Here is a 22,159-nt window from a genome sequence, read left to right as displayed (position 1 = left end):
AACACTCAAAGGGTTCCAGTTCAACCATTTTATTTCCAATAATATCTGGACTGCATGTCCACTGGGGTTACTTGTGGATCTGTGGCCCCAGCTTCTTGGAACCTTCATTATGTGCCCTTAGGTCAGGGCCACGACTTGCAGTGAAATCCAGGGCAACGTGTGGAAATCTCTGGTTTTCTGGGACATTGATTAGCTCCTAATGATTTGCTAGGGATTCCCAGAGGACATTCTTCTCCCTCCAAACTGCTTCTGTAAGTCCAAATGATGCCCTTTGAATCCAAAGTTATTCTAGGGAGCCAGGGAAACATTTATACAGGACAGAGGTATCTGCATGATTCTGAATGTCAGTGAGCCAGTGAATGCTCTTGAGATGGAGGGCTGCCACCGAAGGTGCAGCCGGGCACCATGAGATTTCCTCAGGCATTTAAGGTTCTGCTTAGAAAGAAGGAAGCCTTTGCTTGTGGCTGAGATCACCCAAGCCTTACCGTTATTATCTGTGAACCGCATCTATGCATTGGTGGCATGACTGGGAGATACACCTTGAATGACAAAAACCCAAACTACAAAACCCGAAGCACTTGGGTCACCTGCCCACCTTTGGCATTCCATCCCTCCTCCCCTCACTGTGTCTGGCACAGAGCAAGGCAAGGTAAGCAAGGGAGGACACAAGGGAGATTTTGCTTTCTTTCTGAATCTCTTGCTATGATCTCAATCTCCTTCTCTTCTTGGTTTCCAGGATGCTCCCTTGAGAGGTGCCCCAGACTATGCAACATTATTTATTATATTGATCACCCATAACATCCCCAAAGGCTCGATGTAGAGGGAAGTGACTGGTCCTAATGGCCCAATTAGGTTTATTATCTTCTGGCTCCTGATGTAATGTTTCTGCTGCAGACTGCAGCAAGGGAAAGGAGGCTGGTGGGGGGAAGGAGTCAGAATGGGGAACCTGGGGACCAGAGCTGTGGCTCTTAGCTTTGCTGCCAGCTTACCACATGACCTTGGGTGAGATTTTCCTCCTCATTGATCTTAGTCTCCTAATTCCTTTTTTTTTAAATATTTTTTTTAAAGATTTTATTTATTTGTGTGAGAGAGAATGAGAGACAGAGAGCATGAGAGAGAGAAGGGTCAGAGGGAGAAGCAGACTCCCTGCTGAGCAGGGAGCCTGATGTAGGACTCGATCCCGGGACTCCAGGATCATGACCTGAGCCGAAGGCAGTCGCTTAACCAACTGAGCCACCCAGGCGCCCAGTCTCCTAATTCTAAAAACAATAAAGAACATTTATGGAGGCATGGGGCAGTGGGCTAAATGCATTATGTGAATTATCTCATTGAAATCTCCCCACAAACCTATGAAGTACATACTGTTATTATACCAAGGAGAGGACACTGGGGGTCAGAGAGATTATGTGACTCGCTTGAGTTCTTACTGCTGGGAAGCCAGACGCTGGGTTTGAACCTAAGACGTATGAGTTTAGAGCCACCCTCTGAAGCCCTCCACTCTCCTGCCTCTTCAGCTGCTCTTTGAGAGCCCTGCTAACCTGGTAAGAGAGATAGCACTTGCTGCAAATCCTAATGCTAACCCTAGAGCTCCTGCTTCTACATGAGGTCCATGAACATTGCAAAGATACGTCCCATCCTGGGTCCTGTAATTAGGACTCCAGCTAGCCCCTGCGATGTGCTGCTGGAATTCAGAATCCATTTACATTATATTTGCATTTACAGACCTTTAATAAAGATAATATTTACATGTAGAAACATATTTATTTTTTGGTGAGACCAGTCCCCCCTCGTTATGCTTCTTGCCTCCCTACCTTCTGCATTCTAGCTGGCCCAGTAGTGGCTGCTGCCTTCAACCAGCCCCAGAGAGCCTGGCTGGAGCCGAGAATTGGTCCTGTTTGCAGTGCTGGCTGCGTGACATAGAGAGATCGGTGTTTGCAGAACATCACTTTGGAGGCGATGAAGAAGAAGGCAGGGAGATGTGTCTGCCATTCATTTTGGAGGTAGAACCTCAAAGATTTTAGTCAGAGACTTATTGACTGTCATGTGTGCTCAGCCCCATGCCAGACCTTGCTGGTCGAGGATTTCACTTGACTTTGGATTCTGGGAGCCTACCGTTTTCTATCAGGGCCTTCTCTTTCCCTCTTTCCCACCCCATTTGTTGGCTTAAACACCGGAAGCCCAATCCAGGTGCATCAGGCCTGGGACAGTGTTTATGTTTGGCATTCCTGGTATGCTTTGTGTTTGCCCTTTTGCTGTATCCTGCTCTAGTATTAATGCCTCTTGAATTCAGTATGCACATTTATCCAAATAAGGGTGCCCTTTCAAACTGAAAGAGAATCCGAGAGCCCCTGGTGACTGGTGGCTGCTGTGACAGTCCCAGATCTGCAGCCTGGGGCTCTGTAGGGAGAGGGTGGGCGCATTGTCCTTTGTCCCCTGGAGCCCAGAGGTGGGGGCGGGACCAAGGGCTGCCAGGTGCGCTCTAATGATTGTTTTCGCCGAAGAATTTTGGACTCTGCGCTATACAATTTTCATCCTTTTTGCAAAATGGATGATAATTTGGGTCTGTCTTGACTGCCGGTTTTGCATTGCTAATATTGATGGGAGGAGGATTTTGCCCAAGTTCTCTTAAAATATGAGAATTTCAGTCCAAAATATGTGAATTTTTAATTGCAAGCCTGGCAGCCCTGGGTGGGTTTTGTGTGCAGCATCTGTTCCTTCCTCCGTGCTCCTCCTGCAGCCTCTGCCTCCCCTCTCTTTTCCTTTCAAGCCTTTTCCTGGGCTGGGGCTGCCCCTGGATTTTCCTCGCGGGGCAGTGCAGACCTTCCCTCGGCGGCGGACCCAGCTATGCCTTCCGCCTCAGTGCGGGGCCCGCAGCCATGCATTACCTCCGTCTTTACTACAAATGCTATCTTCCAGGGGCTCTTAAGCAAGTTGCACGCATTTGTCTGGGCTGGGAACCCGGCATCCTGGGCGAGGTCTCGGCCCTCACGCTGCCTCGCAGTTCTGTGTGAAATCTCATTACTGTCAGTTCGGCCATTTTCCCGCTTGAGAAACTAGGCGGTCGGCACGCTCAGATGCCGTTTATTTGTCATGTTTGCATTGCAGGGGCAGCGACTGTTAAAGAAACACCCTCCTCTCCTCTGATCCTGCCCAGCCCGCTGGCGATCAAACACGGCATGTGTTGGTGCTGTCAGGAAGCCTGAGAATGTACGTTTTTCCTGAGTGCCTTAGCTTTACACAGCAACGTGGTCTGACATTTAAAATTAATCTACGCGGTAAAGTTATTAACGTTTGAATGTTAGCGCTGGAATATCCACAGTGACCTCTCCTCCCGGACTGGTGTTTGTTTGATAAGGATTCCCAGCCTGTGTCAGAGCCAAGAGCAACCCAGTCGTACTTGCTTTTTATTAATTCTGATGCTGGGTCTCACCTTGGGAGATCTCCAAGAGCTCTAGAGGAGTGCTTTGATTTCTCCGGGAGATAGCCCCACGAGCCAGCCTATGGCACCTAGCCTTCTACTCCCCGGAGAGACAATGAAGACCAACGGGAGAAAAACCAACGGGATTTTTGAGCTGCTGGGGGACACTGTTTTGGGGCTTTAGTTGAACACAGGTTCTCAAAGTTCTAAGGCATGAGCTCTCGCTCTCTCTCTCACACACACATTTCTAGATGTCCAGGAGAGTGTGCTGTTGCATGTCCTGGCTATTGTCGATCGGGGGCCGATGTCCATCCACGGTGACCGGAGGGAAGACTGGTGTGTCTGGCTATGCCTGTCCCCCGCAGGGTTTAAGGTACACCTGTTAACCTCTGGGTGACTTATAATTAATGGAGTTAATTATAATTAATGGAGTTATGAACTAGGCTTAGGGAGCATGTTCACTAACTTCTCCGGCAGGCAAGAGAGTCACAGCAGGAAAGGCATTCTAGAAGGTGGACCAGCATGATTAAAATACAGGTGAGAAGAAAGGGGCAATAGTGAAAACCTGATTTCGATAGAACAGGGTTTCTGTACGGGAGTATGAAAATTAGTAAAGGGAATCCTCACTGGAGCGGAGCCTGGAGGTTTGGCGGGGGTACTCTCACACTCTACCGCTCTACCTCAATTGCAAATCCAACCGGAAGAGAAGGACCTCGCAAGTCGGTACTGCTTTAGCTACTACTTTACTAACACAGCAGGTGAAAAATAAAGCTTCCTCCGCCCCCAAACAACAGCTCAGCCAATCAGAGGCTGTCACAGCTCAGCCAATGAAAAGCCACTATACTTGGAACTCCCAGTTTAGTCCAATAGGCTTTTTGTTTATAAAGAGCCCGCCCACCACCGTGCCGCTACAAAAAAGGCCTCCTGGCCTTTGTTGGGCATAGTTGCTTGAGGTTTTTGTGGTGGTTCTCTTGCATCGGGTTATGAGTCGCTGCTATTCCCGAATAAACCCATAATTTTTTTGCTTGTGGACTAAGTGGTGGTTTATCTTTTTTAAGGTTAAGAGGGGCAATTACAGGATGAGGGCGGAGCGTTTTGCAAGATCCGCTCACAGAGAACCCTAAAGCCAGTCTAAGTGGGGAGTCTTTTGAGGCGCTCTGCGCAAGCAGATGGCATGGTCACAACTGCACTTTCCCGGGATTAATGTGGCAGCAGATTGGATGATCCGTTGCGGGGGCCCCCCCCGGAACCAGCCGTGTCCAGGTGACGTTCCTGCCATGAGCTTTCTGCCTCCCTAGTCCCTGAGCTCCTCCAGTGCTGTGTTCCTTCCCACCTCTGCCAGACTCCTCCTTCACTCTCAGCCTGCTCCTTAGCGTTCTAGGGTTCTGTCCTCTGGTTACTAGCCTTCTTACTCTGCACCTTGTCTCTGGCAACCTTACCTGCTGTCACAGCAACAACAGCCAGAGGTGTGGTGTCTGCACCTGTGAACCACCCTGGAAGGCTCAGAACTTAGTTCTATGACAAACTTCCTCTGGCTTCAGAGGGTGGCCCCTCCCTGCTCCTCCCGTGTGCTGTCCAGCATGCTTGCACTTCCCCCTTCTTCTTGGATCTGGAACCTTGTTCACAGCCCTTGCATTTCTACCCCCATCCCTATGTTCAAAGTCTTTCTATGTCCCTTACCTGCTGTCCTTCCCTTTTATCTCTGCCTGTAGAAATCCTTCTTGGGCCCCAAACAGGTTCATATGTCAGCTGCTCTCCTCTGTGATCTTCATGATCTTTCACTTGCTGAGTTTCAGTTGGGGAGAATGTACTTCTCATTTTTCCAGGGTGGGTATGGGTTAAGGCTCTGTGACGGTGTGGCTCTTCAGGGGACCAGGCAATACCCTGAATATAAGAGGTGGGTCTCACCATAAATGGGGGTCATACCTCCTGCCCATCATGATTCTATGAGGCAAGACCCTCAGAGCAAATGAGACCCCTAGGTGGCTCTCAGAGTGACCGTTATCCCTGGGAGGGAGTTGGCCGGAGTGGGTGTGTGAACTTCGTGGCCTCACACTTCCCAAACTCTCCATGTTTACCCACTTTGTTCTCTCAGCGTGCAGTAGAGACTTTGTGAAGAAGTCATTTCAGCTGAACTTAGGGAGGCCACGGGGAGTGTCTACTGCTCTGGTGACACCGGATGCCCCTGGGCTTGGGGGTGTGTGTGCGTGCAGGGTGAGGCATCCCCGTGGCAGGCAGAGTTGGCAGGTGGCCCGGGTCTCTTCACCAGCCCCCTCCCAAGATCCCTTCTCAGAGCAGACCTTGCAAAAGGCTAAGTGTTGTTTTACTGAAAAGGTGATTCCCTTACAGCAGAATCGATGAGGCTTCTTGAAGATCAGGAGCTGTGTCTTTGTCATCTTATTTGAGCCCAGAGCCCAAGCACTGAGCCTCTCTCAGAGCTGGCTCAATAAATACCTTTCATATTCTTCTCATCTTTCCTCCCTCCCCTCCTTCTCCTGTCCGCAAAAACGCACATTTATTGTGGGGTGAATATAATTGACCAGTTTGCAAGTGAGGGTGTAGGGAGAAATGGAAGTCTGTGCACTTTTGGAGTGGATGGCTGTGTTTGTGTGTGTGTCGATGTGTGAGCGTGTGAGTACTGATGTGTGAGCATGTATCCGTGTGCCTTGTGTGTGAGTGTGCATGTGTGTGTGAGCATGCACGTGTGTGTGTGTTGGTGTGTAGGAGGCAGGGAAACCTGAAAAGAGGTGCCAGGGGGCAGGTTTAATGGCCAGGCGGGGACGGACAGTGAACGACAGCCATCTATCTTCACCATCCAGTTTGTCTCTGTCCTTCAGGCACGGCCCAGCCCTTGGCCAGAGTCTGCTTTTCTGGCCTCTGATCCTGATCTGGCTGACAGGCTGCAGTTGTGAGGAGGGGTTCATTTGGGAGGGAGCAGGTGCTTCCTCTCCCCATGTCCACCAGATCTTCATTTACCAGCACGTTTTGTTTCTGTTTACCAACAGGCACTAGGCAGGCGGCTGTCGCAGGCGTGGCCCTGCCCTCCTCCTTGTGTCCCTCATAAAGACACCAGTGGTGTGACCTCAAGTGTTCCCTGGAGGGAGCGACTGCATTTTCCAGGTAAGGATGGTGACTTCCAGGACCTCTCCTTCCCTCTCAGCACTGAGCGGTGTAAATGCCAGGGCCTCCCCTTAAAAAGAAAAGGTTCTAATATGAGGAAACATCCCTATCCATTTTCATGCTGCTCTGGAAAACATTCAATAAAAATAGCTTTAAGGCTTTGATACTTAACACTTTAACATTTCTCTTACAGCGCTGTGACTGAATAAAAAAAATCCCATTTTGTGTGAAGATAAAATTATTCAAGTTATTATATAAAATATATAACACTCCAGTTATGTATTTATTTATATACATACACAGAAAGACACAAAAAGTCATTGAGGTCCAGAATCTACATTGTGTCAGCCATCAGTGGGCTCAACAGGTTCTAAAGCATGGTGACCAGAAGAAAGCCTCGATTCCATTTCAGACCCTGACAACAATCCAGGGACTGGTTCAGTTTTGAAGTTTCCTTTCAAAATGGAGCTGTTTTTTGTACAGTGCTTATTTATTTATTTATTTATTTAGTGTGGCACACTGGAGAATAAGGGGGCCCTTGTGAATCCATGCAAGCGTAGCCTGACATGGAGATATGCTAATTAGTTATTTAATGTGGCTATAGTTATTTCCCAAGGAAAAAAAATCCACAAACACAACAAGTAATTGCTATTAATCTTAATTATTATAATAACCTTCCTATAAACAATAACTGTCTGGCTACCCTATCACATGTTTATTTCATTACTGACAAGAGAGATCTTTAAAATCTCATGATAAATTAATGCTTTTACCATTAGCTTCAGTATGTTGGCCATGGGGAAGAAAAATGATTGCACAGTTTATAAAGCTGTTGAAAAAATTCTTCCGCTCTAGCTCTAATAGTCTAGATTTCTCATCCTAATATAATTCTTAATTTTTTATTTCCTTTTCTCCAAACTTCTTCCCGATTTGGACTCTTTCTCTGTTTAAATGACTTTTGTTTCCTAATTGCCCTGGGTGAATGCTTGTGTCTGTCTTGTAATGATGTTTACAAGAATCCTCAAAGGGCTTAGTGATTCATCTCTGATACAAATGCCAGTGTTGTTGATGTTTTTTTTTTTTTTTTTTTTTACCTCAGGCCACAGTAGATCATGCTTAGCCTTGTCTGGAATAACTAGGGGGATGTGTTTATTTAGTACCTCTGTATTTATTATGAACGAACAGAGAGGTTAAGACACCTGCCCAGAGATACCCAGTGAATTAGTTATAGAAACATGACACAATGGACATATGTATGGGTTGCCAAGTGTTGGATTCCAAAATATCACCATCACAACCTGTAGATAAGCAAAGCTGAGTTTATTGCTTATCACAAGAGAGTGCCCGCTGCACAGAGCCTAGTCGCATCTCGCTGGGGGAAGAGCAAAGTTGGAATATTTAATGAAAATTGCAAGTCTAGCTTAAGGTGGATCTTTTAATGCAGAAGCTCGGTTAGGACTAGGTAAGAATCATGATTCAATAGGTTAGGATTGGTGAGCACACCAAGGTGAGGAGTTTGAGGGGAGGGGTTCAAAGGGTCTTGGGGTATAAACTGCCACTGATGCTTTCTATTCAAGAGTGGAGTCTTCCAGAAAGTTCCTGGTTTGAACAACTTTTACCTTCTGAGTTAGAATGTCCTAGAAAACTAAAGTCATCTTAAGCTGGATAGTGAATTGTGTGTATGGTTTGATTTTACTTTACTGTGTATAGTTATTTAGTTATTTATACATTTAGTGATTTTTACTCATCTTTAGATGTTTGTTGATTTTGTACTTATGCCACCAGGCTACTGTCTATTTCATATCAGCTGTGAGCATAGCAGTGAATTCTCCCTCCCCCACCCCAGAGACATTCAGCACTTTGAAATAGAAACAGAATTGCAGCCCCTCTCGACCTTGAGCCTTAAACTCAAAGTTGATCTTCACAGAAATACCTCCCTGTGCAAGAGAAAGCTGGAGTATGGTACTCTAGATGAAATTACTCATTGAGACCCTGTCTCCCTGAACTTGGAGAAACCCACGGGGGATACTTGGGCTAGAGTATTTTGTGCTTGGGTATTTCCAGCCTTTGAACCAGCAGTTCTCAATCAGTGTGCCTTGGTACACTAGAGACAGCCGTGAACGCTTACAGGTGAGCAGCCAGAATAGTGAATAAGGTATAAAATTAACTTGTAACAACCCACTGTGGTGGGACAGGAACGGAATGTTGTGTTGTGACACAGTGTACAGATGGTAGAATTTGTTGCCAGAGTGATAGCATCAGGACACATGTGTGTCATAGAATGATCACATGTTCACTGCAAAATGCAAGTGCTTTGCCTCCTTTACTTGTAAAGGAGCAGGTAAATTGATCTAGTCATGCAGTGATACAATGCCAAAATGAGTAGTGTGACAACTTGCAGGGACTGTAGTCCCTTCAAGTGCCCTGGCAAAAATTCTAACATTTGGAAGTATGCTGTAAACACGAAAATTAGAGAATGCTGCTTCAAACAGTCTGTTAACACATGAGTTAGGGTGACTTCATCCTTGACGTATACTGTCCCAAACTGTAATGGCTCAACACAATAAAGGTTAACAACACAGTAAAGGTTTATTTCTCTCTCAAGTTACAGTCCACTTTGGGTGCTCCCAGTTGGCAGGTGATGTTTCTCCAAATGGTGCTTCAGGGAATGAGACATTTGCCATCTTTAGGCTCCACCATTGCCTAAGACCTCAGAATCTTCTGCTTCTAGCTAGCAGAAGGGGAAGAGGAGGGTGGAGATGGAGATACCCACTCCTGAAGAACCCCAACCTGAAAGTGGTATACTTCTCGCCCATGCACATTCCTTTGGAAAGAATGGGAGCATATTTAAATGCAAGGGAGGAGCTGGGAAATGCAGTCCCTGGCTTGACAGCTGCCTCCCGGTGACAGCTCCATACAATAGAAGGGGCAGCAGGACTTGGTGGACAGCTAGTGTTTGCTGCCACAGTCTGTCCCAGGGATGCCTGAAGTCTGTGCACACCCTTCTCATACTCTAACCACCCTCCCTTCTCCTCCCCGTACATCCAGCCCAGATTCCTGGAATTTGAACAATTAAGCTTGCGTGTGGCTCATTGTGACCTAGTAAGCAGTGAACCAAAGGACAGGTGATCTTCCCCCCTCTTCCTCCCCACCCAGTGTAAGGAGCAGAGACAGCATACGCACAGCAAACGCTCCCATTCACAAGAGGGAGGAGTGGAAGCCACAGCAGACGCTGGTCTGTTGTGGGAAGTCCTGGCCAGCTGTGGGGAAGTTCCTTGATGAGCCCCACTTCTGCTCTCAGGGAGGGACTCTCTTGTCCACTCTTCCCATGGCTCCGCTCCATTCTCTGGAAGGTCTCTCTGCCCATCACCCTTTATCTGGAACACAGCTGATGTGGGCACTGGGGAGTGTTCCCTCCTTGCTTGCTTCTTCCTGGTGCAAGTTGAGGGGGGCTTGAGGAGTCCTTATTAATCACAAGCTTTTTCTTAAGGCCAGGATTATAGTTTTCTCGGTAATGTAATTTTGTCAAAAAGTTAACAGGCTTCTGATCTTCTTGCTTATTTATGGTTTCATATGCCCATAACTTCACCCAAAGTTCCTTGCTAGATATAATTGTTAAGCCAGCCTTATTTATTTGCTTATTTTCCTTCATGCTTCTGTCTCTCAGCATGAGGGCAGCTACCTTGAGACCATCCAAAACAATAGGTGTGGGTGGGGCAAGGGCATCCTTAATTTACTCTGCCACAGGACTGAGGCCTCCTGCCCAACTGAGACATCTGAATGGACCTTTGTGACCTAAAGCTTGTTTCAGTCTTATCTCTTACTGTTTGGGGTGTAGCAGGGGGGCCCTGATTTCTGGGTTCTTTCTATTCCTTTTCATTTTTTGTTTGCAAACAGGCCACTGTTTTTCCTCAGCTCATACCTTTTTGTTAGCCCTTGTTTATCCCTTTGTTACCCTTGCAGGGAGGAGCAACCCACGCACAGTGATGTGGCTCTTTCCAACCATTTCCTTTAAGCCATAGGCTTAGTAGGCACTTGGCCTGCCTTCTAAGGAATGGCAGTGATAGCCCTGAGTGTTTTGCCACTGCACAGTGTGGGTTTCCATCTTTCCAGCCTCTGGGATCCAGAGCTTTACCACCTGCCGCCCCACCACTAGGGGGACAGCACGTCCTTGATATTTTTGTTACTGTGGTACATCACTTACTCTGCCAAGTCCACCTTCTCTGTGTCACCATCTTCTCGGGCCCCTCCAGACCACACTCTGTCTGAACCCAAGTTTTGGGGCTCCTTGTAGTCTTTCAAACGCTCTTGGCATTTTTGTGATGCGTTTCATTTGATTATTAGTCACAAATTATGGGTAATTTTTCAGTTGATCTTTTCTGCTTACAAAGTGTGTCGTTAATTAACACTATAGCTAAGCTGTTGCATTTTGGAAATGAATGGAGACAGACTCTGAGTGTGGGCAGCTCATGACGGCCCAGTTCTGACTGGCTGAATTTCCATGGGGATGGTTTGATTTTCACATCAGTCAGGGGAGGCACATGCTTAAGGGGACAGGTTGCAACCACCATTGGTGTAGTGAGATCAGGTGGTACACATTTTCTATGTCATGTAGTACACAGTAGTGTTAAAATTGTTTTCTAGGTAAATAACGTAGAGCATGTCCAGTTCAATGGATAAAATGCCACTGAACATAAAACGTTTATATTTTATGGTTATTGTGGTCCACTTTTTGGTAAGTTGTATATATTGGAGGTGTGCGACATGATGTTTTGATATACATTGTGAAGTGATTACCACAATTAAGCTAATTAACACATCAGTCACCTTGCTTAGTTACCGTGTGTGTGTGTGCGTGTGTGTGTGTGTGTGTGTGGTGAGAAACTTAAGATCTATTTTCTCAACAAATGTCAAATGTACAATACAGTGTTATTAACTATAGTCTCCAGACTGGACATTAGATCCCCAGAACTCAGTCATCTTATAAGTGAAAATTTGTACCCTTTGACCCAACATCTCCCCTTTTCCTCCACCCCCCCAATACCTGGCAACCACCGTTTTACTCTCTGTTTCTATGGGTTCAGCTTTTCGTGTTCACATTTTATAGTTAGGCCAGGAAGATGTTTAGTGAAGTCTAGTTTTGTGGTAGAACTTCGTATGTTTTTTGGAGTCCCACTTAGTTGAACCAGCCAATGTCCAAAGTCTGCTGGGATGGAATTTTTGTCAGTGACTCATGTTACCCAGGTAAGTTGGAGAGACCTGTATTGGTCAGGATGGGCTGTGCTATGCTATGGCAATGAGCACTACCCTCACCTCTCAGTGAGCTGACTTAGAAAAGGTAATTTCTCACATCACTGTCTGACGTGGGTTGAGAGGCTTCTCTGGCAGCTCTGTCTCAAGCAGTGACTAAGGTAGCTGGACCTCTTCCTCCTTGTCATGCTGCCATGAAGGAGAAGGAGAGGGCATGCACAATTGTTCAGGAGTTTAATGGCCAAGACTGAAAATCTTATATATGATTTCTGCCCACAACCCACATCACCTGGCCAAGACTGAAAATCTTATATATAATTTCTGCCCACAACCCACATCACCAACCCACATCACCAACTGCAAGGAAGTCTGGAAAATGTAGGCTTCCCATGGATCTAGGAAGGGGAAATGAGATTAGTGAGCACTGAGCTGGTTTCTGCTTTAGAATCATAATGGCATCCCTCTAAATGTGATGTGGGGAGAGGGAACAAGGCCGAGGGGACATGAAGCGGGGATGGTCCATGTCACAAATCGACCATACAAATGGACTGGCCATAGGAGTGATTGCATGTTGGATATGATGGAATGGGAGAATTCTCACTTTGTGCTGAGCTTCTGAGAGAAAGGTAGAGGGCTGCTTTTGACTGGAGTGGGAAGGAGACACAAGAGTCTGTTGCATATGAACCCTCGCTCATGCCTCTCCTCTGACCCCGGTTTTAGTTTTCCCCATTGTGAGAAATTGGTCTTTCACACACTGACACCATTTTGAGCCCGTCAAGTGGTGGCCTCACAGCCATGAGAATGTAGAGGTAGGTTCTAATGGTTTGCTGGGCTTGGTTTGCCTGTTGCATGTGTGGGGTTAAGATTTCCTCCACTTCCCTTAAATACATCCCTGTTTATTTTCCAAGGTGAGTGCCTCATGACTGCCTGTACAGAGTGCTCTCAAGTGGAAATGGGGCTATTTGGTCATTACTTGGTGAACCTGAGTCCTTCTGGTAACTAAAAGGATATTTAGCCAATAAACACATGTAAAAACCACATCACTAGGGAAATCATAAGGGAAATGAAAATCAAAACCACAATGAGGTACCATGTCGCACACAATGGGATGGCTGTTATAAAACATATATATATGTATATATACAAAAGCAACAAGTGTTGGTGAGGATGTGGAGAAATTGGAATCCTTATCTACTGCTGGTGGGAATGTAAAATGGTGTAGCCTCTATAGAAAATGGTATGAAAGTTCCTCAAAAAATTAAAAATAGAATCACCACATGATACAGCAATTCTACTTCTGGGGATATGCCCAAAAGAAATGTAAACAGGGACTCGAGCAGATATTTGTACACCCATGTTCATAACAGTATTATTCACAGTAGCTAAGAGGAGGAAGTGACCTACATATCCATTGCAGTTGAAGGGATAAACAAAATGTGCTTATACATAATGCAATGTTATTCAGCCTTAAAAAGGAGGGATATTCTGACACAGGGTATAGCATGGATGAACTGTGAAGACATTATGCTAAGTGAAATAAACCAGTCATAAAAAGACAAATACTGTATGATACAGTATATGAGATGCTTAAGAGTAGTCAAATCCATACAGACAGAAAGCAGCATGGTGGGTGCCCGGGGTGGGGGGAGGGGGGAATGGAGAGTTAGTGTTAGTGGGGTATAGGGTTTCAGTTGGGGAAGATGAAAAAGTTCTGGAGATGGCCGGTGGTGGTGATTCCACAATAATGTGAATGTCCTCAATCCCTTTGAAGTGTACACTCGAAAATGGTTAAAATGGTAAATGTTATATGTATCTTACCACACTTAAAAAAGGTATTTCCCTAATTTTCTACCCTCTAAACATGTGTGGAGCCTGAGAGAGGGGGGTTAGGTGGGTTCTGGGTGAGGATGACCTTGAGTGAAGCCGTCCATTTTGGGTTGGTACCCACACATGCAGCTGGCCCATCTGTTAACGGAGCTCAGTTTTTTTCTGCTTTGGTCTGAAGGGTATAAGGGTCCCCTCTTGCGTCTGTAGACGTGGCTGAAGGAGAGATGCCAGTGCAGGAGCAGTGGGTCTTGAGCCATCTGCTCCTGCAGCCTCCTGTGCTTGTGATCTGTTTGTGCCCTTCCCAGACAGACCACTTAGATCTTACTGGGGAGTGCTGCTGGGCCCACGTGACCTTAGGACCAGTTCATGGTGGGTGATCTGCCCACGTGGCCTTCTGGAGGCCACAGGAGCGGATTTTCTGTCTCTACGAGGGCCCAATGTCACTCCAGAAACTACTTTTCGAGTGGGGTATACTTCCCTGTTGCAGATGGCACAGTCTTGCTCCAGAACTCCAGGCGACTATGCTGGGACTCTCCTGTTAGAGTTTGCTGTAAATGTCACATGGCATCTTTTCCCTTCCCTTTAACAGAGTGGTAAATCAAGATAGACGAAAAAAACAGGTAAAAAAGATGGGGGTGTGGTCTCTTGAGATCAGGACTGGTGGATGGGGGGAGATGAAGAAGGAGATTGTTGTCTCCCTTTCAAGTGTTAGTTCTGTGTGAGTTTTATTCAAATCATGTGTGTATTATTTTGATACAAGTAAGCATTAGTTAAAAACAAATATTATAATCATCTCTTCCCTGTGATCTGGGCATCATTTACTCATGCACTCATGTCAGCCTTTATTCATTTGTTCAGTCATTCAAAAAATATTTCTTGAGCTCCTTTCTCCTCTGGGCCAGACATTGGGCTGGATATAGGTGATGGAGTGATGAAGGATCATGGTCTCTCACCTTCATATAGTTTGGGGCTTAATTGGAGAACGGACAACCCGGGATGATCAGTGCTGTGTCATATACAAGCGCTGAGAATGGAGTGCCCAGTTCTGGGGAATTTTCTTTTGGTGGCTTATGGAAGAGTACTCCCACCCCCAGTCTTCATCGAGGCCACCCTAACTATGACAGTCCTATGGTTGGAGGGTCTGGGTGTCTTCTTGGATTGGTGTCTCGTGAATTTGCACTGGCAGAGCTGAGCTGGGGGCAACTCTGGGGCACTGTCCTCAGATCCAGATGCTTGCGGACTCTTGCTTGCTGTGTGTGCCAGGTGTGGGGAAAGGGCCAGGTAGAGGAGGAAGAATGGACTGAGCCGAGAAGGAGAGACAGTGGGAGGGGGAGAGGTGTGACTGAGGCCACCACTGAGAGATTGCCAGGGAGGACAAGAGGGACTTGTGTTTTGATATTGTTTTCAAGTCCCATTGAAGTGGTTTCTTCGTTTTTATTTTCCATCTCGATGGAAATTTTGTTATTTTTACACTGTCAGAGAACAAATGGAGCTGTGACTTGGAGATCACAATGTATATGGCTGTTTTGGTGTACTTTTGACAGTTCTATCACATTTCTGACAGGCACTACTTTTTTCTCCCCTGGGATATCAGGAGTGGGGAGACGGGCTTCTCAGGTGCTCTGCTTAGGCTCAGGGTGACGTCCATGTGTGAAGCCTTGTGGGGTCACGGGGAAGCTTCCAAGAAGCCGGCCCGAGACTGTGGGAACCGTAGGCATGAGGACAGAGCTCCTGTGAAGGGGCAAGCAGGGAGCAAGTGGGGGCAGAGGTAGGCTCTTGGGGCATGGGGTGGTCAGTCTCATCAGCCTCTCAGCAGAAATCCAAGTCACAGTCCTCCCAGGAGGGGAGGAAATCCATGAGCCGAGTGAGGGGTGGCCATGGCAGGTCCTGTGTTGGAGACATGAGAAGAGCAGGTTGATGGTGGGCAGTGAGGTCAGGGGGCATCAGCACCTTCTGCAAAACTGCACGTTAAGGCTGGAACCTCAGCTGTCTGCACAGGGTGTCCTGAATATCCTGGGCCTGGTTTCCCTGGTTTCCTATGGAATGAGTATATGTGAGACCTGGAGCAGGTAGGGAGGAGGAGGGGGGGAAGTCCTAAGGCAAAAAGGTCCCCCTGAAATGCCCACTAAGAAGTGGACTGCTGGAGTGCCACATCTGTGACACTTTCCCTGGTCACCTTGCACCAGTTCAGCTGGTCACTTTCTCCTTTGAATCCTCACTGAAACCCACAAATATTTCTACAACATGCTATCGTAAATAATAATTGCTGATAAAGTGCTTACTACGTGCCAATCTCTTCTGCCTTATTTAACTCCCACAGCCATGCTATGAGGTCGGAACTGAGACTTACAGAGGTTAGGTTCACTATTTTGTATGTTTGTTTCATCTGTACCACTAGGAGCCCATGGCAGGCAGGGGCTGTGTCTTTTTCACCTTTATATACTGGGGCATGAAGCTGCTTGCTTGTTCAGTGATTGAGTGTGTGAGCATGTGGACTGAAGTCAGGCACTAGCCCTTCTCTAGAGAAAAGATTGTCCAACTTGATTTCTACTGGTTTTACATCTCATATTTTATGTTCTGAATCTTTCAAGCAGCCTCTTGACCTGTGAGTTGGCCCCTGAGGGCTGGAGAGATCTTTCTAAATGCCAGGATGAAGTAGGTTTTCCAGAACCCCTGGAAGGAGAGTCCATCATCAACTGTTGACAAAAGTGTTCAACCCAGAGGAAATCCAGGCCTGAACTTGTCCATTCTCCAAGGTCTTTAGGAGTGGGGTGGGGTGAGGAATGGCTTCCAGGTCTAAAGAACCATTTCTAATGTTCATGATCATGATATGAAGTTATTTTTAGTCATCTCTCCTTGTGGTCTGGATCTTCCAGAGTGGCCATGCTGTGGCTTGTGGAAACCCCTTTCATTTATTCAACACTCGACTGGATACCCCGTTAAGTACCAAGCACTGTGCTTAAGGTTCTACAGGGTTTGCATAAGACATGTCAATGTAGGACATGTGCTAAAACACCCTCTTCTCCTAAGAGGAGGCATGGAATAGTGGTTATGTCTAGACTCAAGAACCAGACTGCTTGGGTTCAAGTCCTGCTTCTGACCTGTGCTGGCCATCTGGCCTTGGGAAGATTGCATCCTCTGTGCCTTGTCTTCATCAGTACAGAGAGTCATTTTCATACCATATGAGGTTTTAGCTTTTAAAAAATTTTATTGAAATTCAACATACATATAGACAATTGCACAAATATAAGTGTATGGCTGATTGGATTTTCAGAGTGAAGACACCCAGAAAACCAGCACCCAGAATGTCTGCAGCACCTCAGAAATCTCCCTCATGCCTCAGAGTCGGGGGAAGGTATACCACTCCCCACCCCAAGGATAACCACAAACCTCACTTCTAACTCCATAGGGTAATGAGTTGTGCCTGTTTGTGAACTTCACGCAGATAGAGTCATATGATAGGTGGTCTTTTGTGTTTAGTGTCTTTTCCTCAACATCATGTTTGTGAGATTCCTCCATATTGTTGTATGTAATTGTAGTTCCTCATTTCCATTTAATTATTTAATAATTCCCACTTATAGGAAGGTTCCAGTGCCATAGTGCTGCTATGGTACATGTCTTCCAATGCACACACACACACCTTTCTGTTGGGCACATACCCAGGAGTGGAATGGCTGGGTCATAAGGTGTAGGTATGTTCAGCTTTAGTCGATATGCTGGACAGTTTGTACAACCAGCATTGGTTGTACAACCAGCAGTGAGGGAGATTCTCAGCTTCCCCATGTCCATATCAACACATGCGATTTTCTTTTTCATTGTAGCCCTTCTGGTGGGTGGAGAGTGGCGCTCATTGGGGGTACAGTTTGCACACCACGAGGTCATTTGCATAATTAGTTACATTGATGTCTGAAGGTCAGTTAGTGTCTGCCCTTCAGAGTGAGCATGTGTCATCGTTAGTCCAAGCTCAGGTGTCTTGGGAGGTGAGGGATGTCCCCAGGTGCCACCTCCCTTCAAGAAGTCACAGTACACATTTCCTGACTCCCCTCTTTCCGCACGAGCTGTGCTGTCTGGGCTTTGAAGTTGTCAGTGATTGCAGCCGATTTCTTGGAACTGAATGATTGAGGAGTCCAGGATCCCTGGTGACTGAATGATGAGACAGACACTTTGCTTCCCAGAGTCTCTTAATGACTGGTTCCCCAGGAGGGATTTCTCCTCTAACTATCCACCTGGCTCCCACTAAGAGCTGGGCAGGGAAGTGCTGGAGCAGGTGCTAAGTTATGATTTAAGGTTTTTCCTCCTAGGATGCTCCAAGCTCAAGTCAGCAATGGGTACATTCTGTACCCCAATGGTGTCTCCTGCTGCAGAGGCACTGAAGTTAGGAAGGGGCAGGTGAGGGCACCAGGCTTCTGTGGAGAAGGTCATTGTGGCAACTGAGATGGCAGCCTGCTTCCCTGGAGTCCTCTTCCTTCAGGTTTCAAAGACATCCTAAACTCCAGTCCTTCCTTTATCCCTGCACACAGCCAGCAGCCAGGACTGGTCTGTATTATGTTCTGATTCTCTTACACCCATTCTCACAGTCTCTGTCTTGTGCCTGGACTCTTGGAATAGCCTCCAGCTGCTTTCAGAGAACTCTTTCCAAGAGAACCTGACTATATTAGTTTACTAGGGCCGCCATAACAAAATACTGCAGCCTGGGGTCTCTCTGGAGGCTGGAAGTCTAAGATCAAGGAATTGGCAAAGTTGGTTCCCTCCGAGGCCTCTCTCCTTGTCTCATAGATGGCTGCCTTCCTTGTGTGTCCTCACGTGGTTGTCCATCTGTGCCTATTTATGGGCCGTAATCTCTCCTTATGAAGAATCTGTCATATTGGATTACGACCCACCCATGTGACTTCATTTGACCTTAATCACCTTTTTCCAGGCCTTACCTCCACAAATATAGCCAATATTCTGAGGTGCTGGCGGTAGGATTTCAATATACGAATTTGCGGTGGTGGGGGGGCGGACACACAGTTCAGCCAACAATGGTAACGATGCATTTTTCTACATGTGACACATCTCCTCAAACATGATTTTTGTTTCGCTTTCTTGCCTCTGTTCGTACTGTTCTCCTGGTTCTAGGTGCTTCCTTTATCTCTGTCTCCAGAACCTGAGCTCTGTCCCCACGTCCACCAGGGAGCCTTTGGTCCTCACAGACTGCTCTCCATGCACATCTGTCAGAATTTCCATCTGTTCCACCAGACTGAACACTTCATCCCAATTTTCCTCTGTTCTTTGTTGTTTTATAGAGTGTGTTGTGTCTATTCAACTTGACTCTGTGCTCCTTGAGGACAGAACTCATGTTTTTCATTCACCTTTGCCTCTATTTCATGTCAGGCATGCAGCTGGTGATAAATACTATTGCTGATTGATTAAAAACTGCCTTCCATGTGCCCTGTGAGGAGCTCCCTAAATGCTAAGTGAAATACCTCTTTGGTGGGGTGGAAGGGAGCCGTCACCCTTGACTGGCTTTGGGAGCCTGTGGCAAAGTCATTTTCACTTTAAGAGGCAATGAATTCAGGGACCTGGGAAGGATTTAAACACAAGTCTTAAATTATTTGCTTAGCTTTGATTTTTTATTTTATAAGATTCTGGGCAGAGCTGGGAGCTATTTGCAGAAGGGGTGTGAAAGAGAGATGAAGAGAGAGTGGGTTTACCTAGATGTTGCCTCATAGAAAAATATGTGTGCACTGGGCAGGGTCTTCTCTGGTTCAGAGGCATGAAAAACTCTGGGTTCTGACCCTGGGCTCACTGGAGGGAGATTTGATTTCTGTTCCTGCCTTTTTGTCCCTCTGCTGGGGATGCATTGAGCTAAGCCACTGTTGAGAATGGCCCCTCCGAGGAAGCAAAGGAAGATCAGCTATTTATAGGCTGAAGTCAGACATGACCCACCTTTTCAGCCTGTAATTTACAGTATATGATGAGAAAATGAACTTCTATTGCCGCAGGAATGTGAAAGGACAGGAGACCGATTTTTCAGCAGCTTGGGGTTTGGCTTCTGCGCTTATGAAATGTCTGTGAAAATGGCCACTTTGCTTTGCCAGAAGACTGCTTTCCCTGGTCCCCGGTCATTGATGCAAAGGGTGCCCATGTCCTGTCTCTCCCAGGGACTGTGGGCATATTCACAGTTGTGTGGATGGGGGGGCGGGGGAGGGAAGTTCCTGTAAGAGGGAGGGAGAAAAAGAGGGCCAGGAAGGAATAGCAGGGATACAATGGATTTAAGGCAGTGCTCTGGTTTTTACAAAGCAGAAAGAGTAGTTCCAAGGAGTGGCCTCCCTGGGGGATGGCTTCGATTGACCTCTTGACCAGAATCTTGGCTATTGTTTGGGCTGTAGCTCCTGGCCTGAGTCAGAGCCCTTGAGGAAGCTCAGAGATTGATGATAATTTCCAGCGCTCAACAGACTATTTCTGGAGTTCTCTAAAGAAATGCAAAACTCAGTGTGTGCTCAATCAAGTAACTTTTATCAAATATCGATCATAGGCTCAGCACTGAGCTAGTTGTAAAGGTGAATAAAACACATATTGACTCTGTTCTGAATTTAGGGGGGAGACCATCACCATGTCAGGCCTCCTAGTCCTGTCCATCCCCAAGCCCTGGCATTCAACAGGGTGCTCACTAAGGGAGCCTGTGGGCTGCACTTGCATCTTTGCTGGCTCCTGAACTAAAGCCTTGACTCCTAAACTTGCATTTCTGACAGAAATCCATGGCATGAAATAAGGTTCTTAAGGAGGTCTTATGGAATAGAATGAGAAGGGATGAGGACAGAACCCTGGGGAAGATCAGCACATGAAGCTAAGCACACAAAGGCAACGGTGAATGAGTAGAAAGAGAGTTAGAAGCAACGAGTCTTAGGGTCTTGAAGTGTGGTTATCAGAGAGTTTCAAGGAGAGAGGAACCAATAGTTTTAAAAGCAGAAGAAAAAGAATTTGGCAACTAGGAGGTCATAGGTGCCTTCTGGGGCTGTTGCATTAGGAGTGGAAGCAGTTGGTTGAAGAATGAATGGGAGGTGAGGAGGTGTGGACAGAGGATGTGGCCAGAGAGCTCTCTCTATAGGTGTTCATTAGATCAAGCTTTGAATTATGTTATTCAGATCTTCTATAATTTGCTAATTTTTGTTCTCTTTAATGTATTAATTATTGAGAAAGGTGCTAAAATTTCCCATGGTCATTGCTGATTTGTCAACTTCACATGGTAGTTTTGACAACCTTTATATATTTTGCAATTGTATTCTTAGGTGTGAACAATGTTAGAACTGTGACCTTTTCCTGGGACATCATTCTTTTTATCATTGGGTAGTGAATATCTTTGTCTCCAATAATGCTTTTCCCTGAAACTCCATTTTGTCAGGCTTCCTTTGGTTGATCTGTATCTGGTATATCATTTTTCCATCTTCTTACGTACAATAGCTGTCTTTTGTTTGGAGTATATTTCTTATAAATAGCCTAGGACTATATTTCATTTTTTATCCAATCTGACAGTCTGGGATTTAATAGATTAAGTTTCATCCATCTTATTTCTTGTGATTACTGATATATGTATTCTATTTTTTTCTTTGCTTTGATTTCTCCTCTCCTTTTTGCCTTCTTGGGATAGAAAGCATTTTCTTTATTATTCCTTTTCCCTGCTACTTATTTGGAAGTTACATGTTCTTTTCCTATTTTCCAATGGTCCCTTTAAACATAATTTCATATACACTTTACCTAACATCAGAGTTGATCAATTGCTCAGTCATCGTCCCCCAAAATGCAAATAATCTAGAAAGTTTTAACTTGGATCATAACCTTCCTTATTATAAATTTCTTTCATCCAGTATTTTTAGTTCCGTCTTGATTTTTATGGTCCTCAAATTAATCATGATTTTTTTATTATTTGTATTGTTGTTTACTTTTATGCACATGTTTACTCATTTCCCCCTTCCTTCTTAAACCTCACTCTTCTGGCTTCTGTTTCCATTTCCTAATTTTCATCCTTTGTATTTGGAGGTAGAAAATTATTCTTCAGCAAAAGTCTGTTAGCCATAAGTTTTTTTTGTCTTTACTGTTATTCTTCAGTGATAACTTAGCAGGGTATAGAAATCCAAGTGGACAGTTACTTTTTTCTCAGCTTTTTGAAAATAATATTCTGTTGTCTTCTGTTTTCTTTGGCAGCTGTTAAGACATTTGCTGATATTCTTTGCAGGTAATGTGTCCTTTTCATCTGGTACTGTCTTTGGTGACAATACAAACTGACCCCAGAATGTAGTTTATTGTTAACCTTCCAAGAATGTAGTTTATTGTTAATGTTCCAAGAACATTACCCTGAATTTTATATGATTAAATTTTTTTTGGACGCCTCTTATTGAATTATGGCACAGTTCTACTGGATTAGTAACACATAATTCTACATGTATATTTTTAGATAAAGTTGAGATTCTGGTATTTTATTTTCACTCCTTAATGAATCATCTTGCGAATACCTTGTGGTTTAAAAAGTGGGGTGTGCTTAGAATCATCTATTTTAGAAGGCTT

Source organism: Neomonachus schauinslandi, chromosome 10 (genome assembly GCF_002201575.2).
Source record: "Neomonachus schauinslandi chromosome 10, ASM220157v2, whole genome shotgun sequence".
Taxonomy (NCBI): Eukaryota; Metazoa; Chordata; class Mammalia; order Carnivora; family Phocidae; genus Neomonachus; species Neomonachus schauinslandi.
This window is presented reverse-complemented; position numbering follows the sequence as displayed.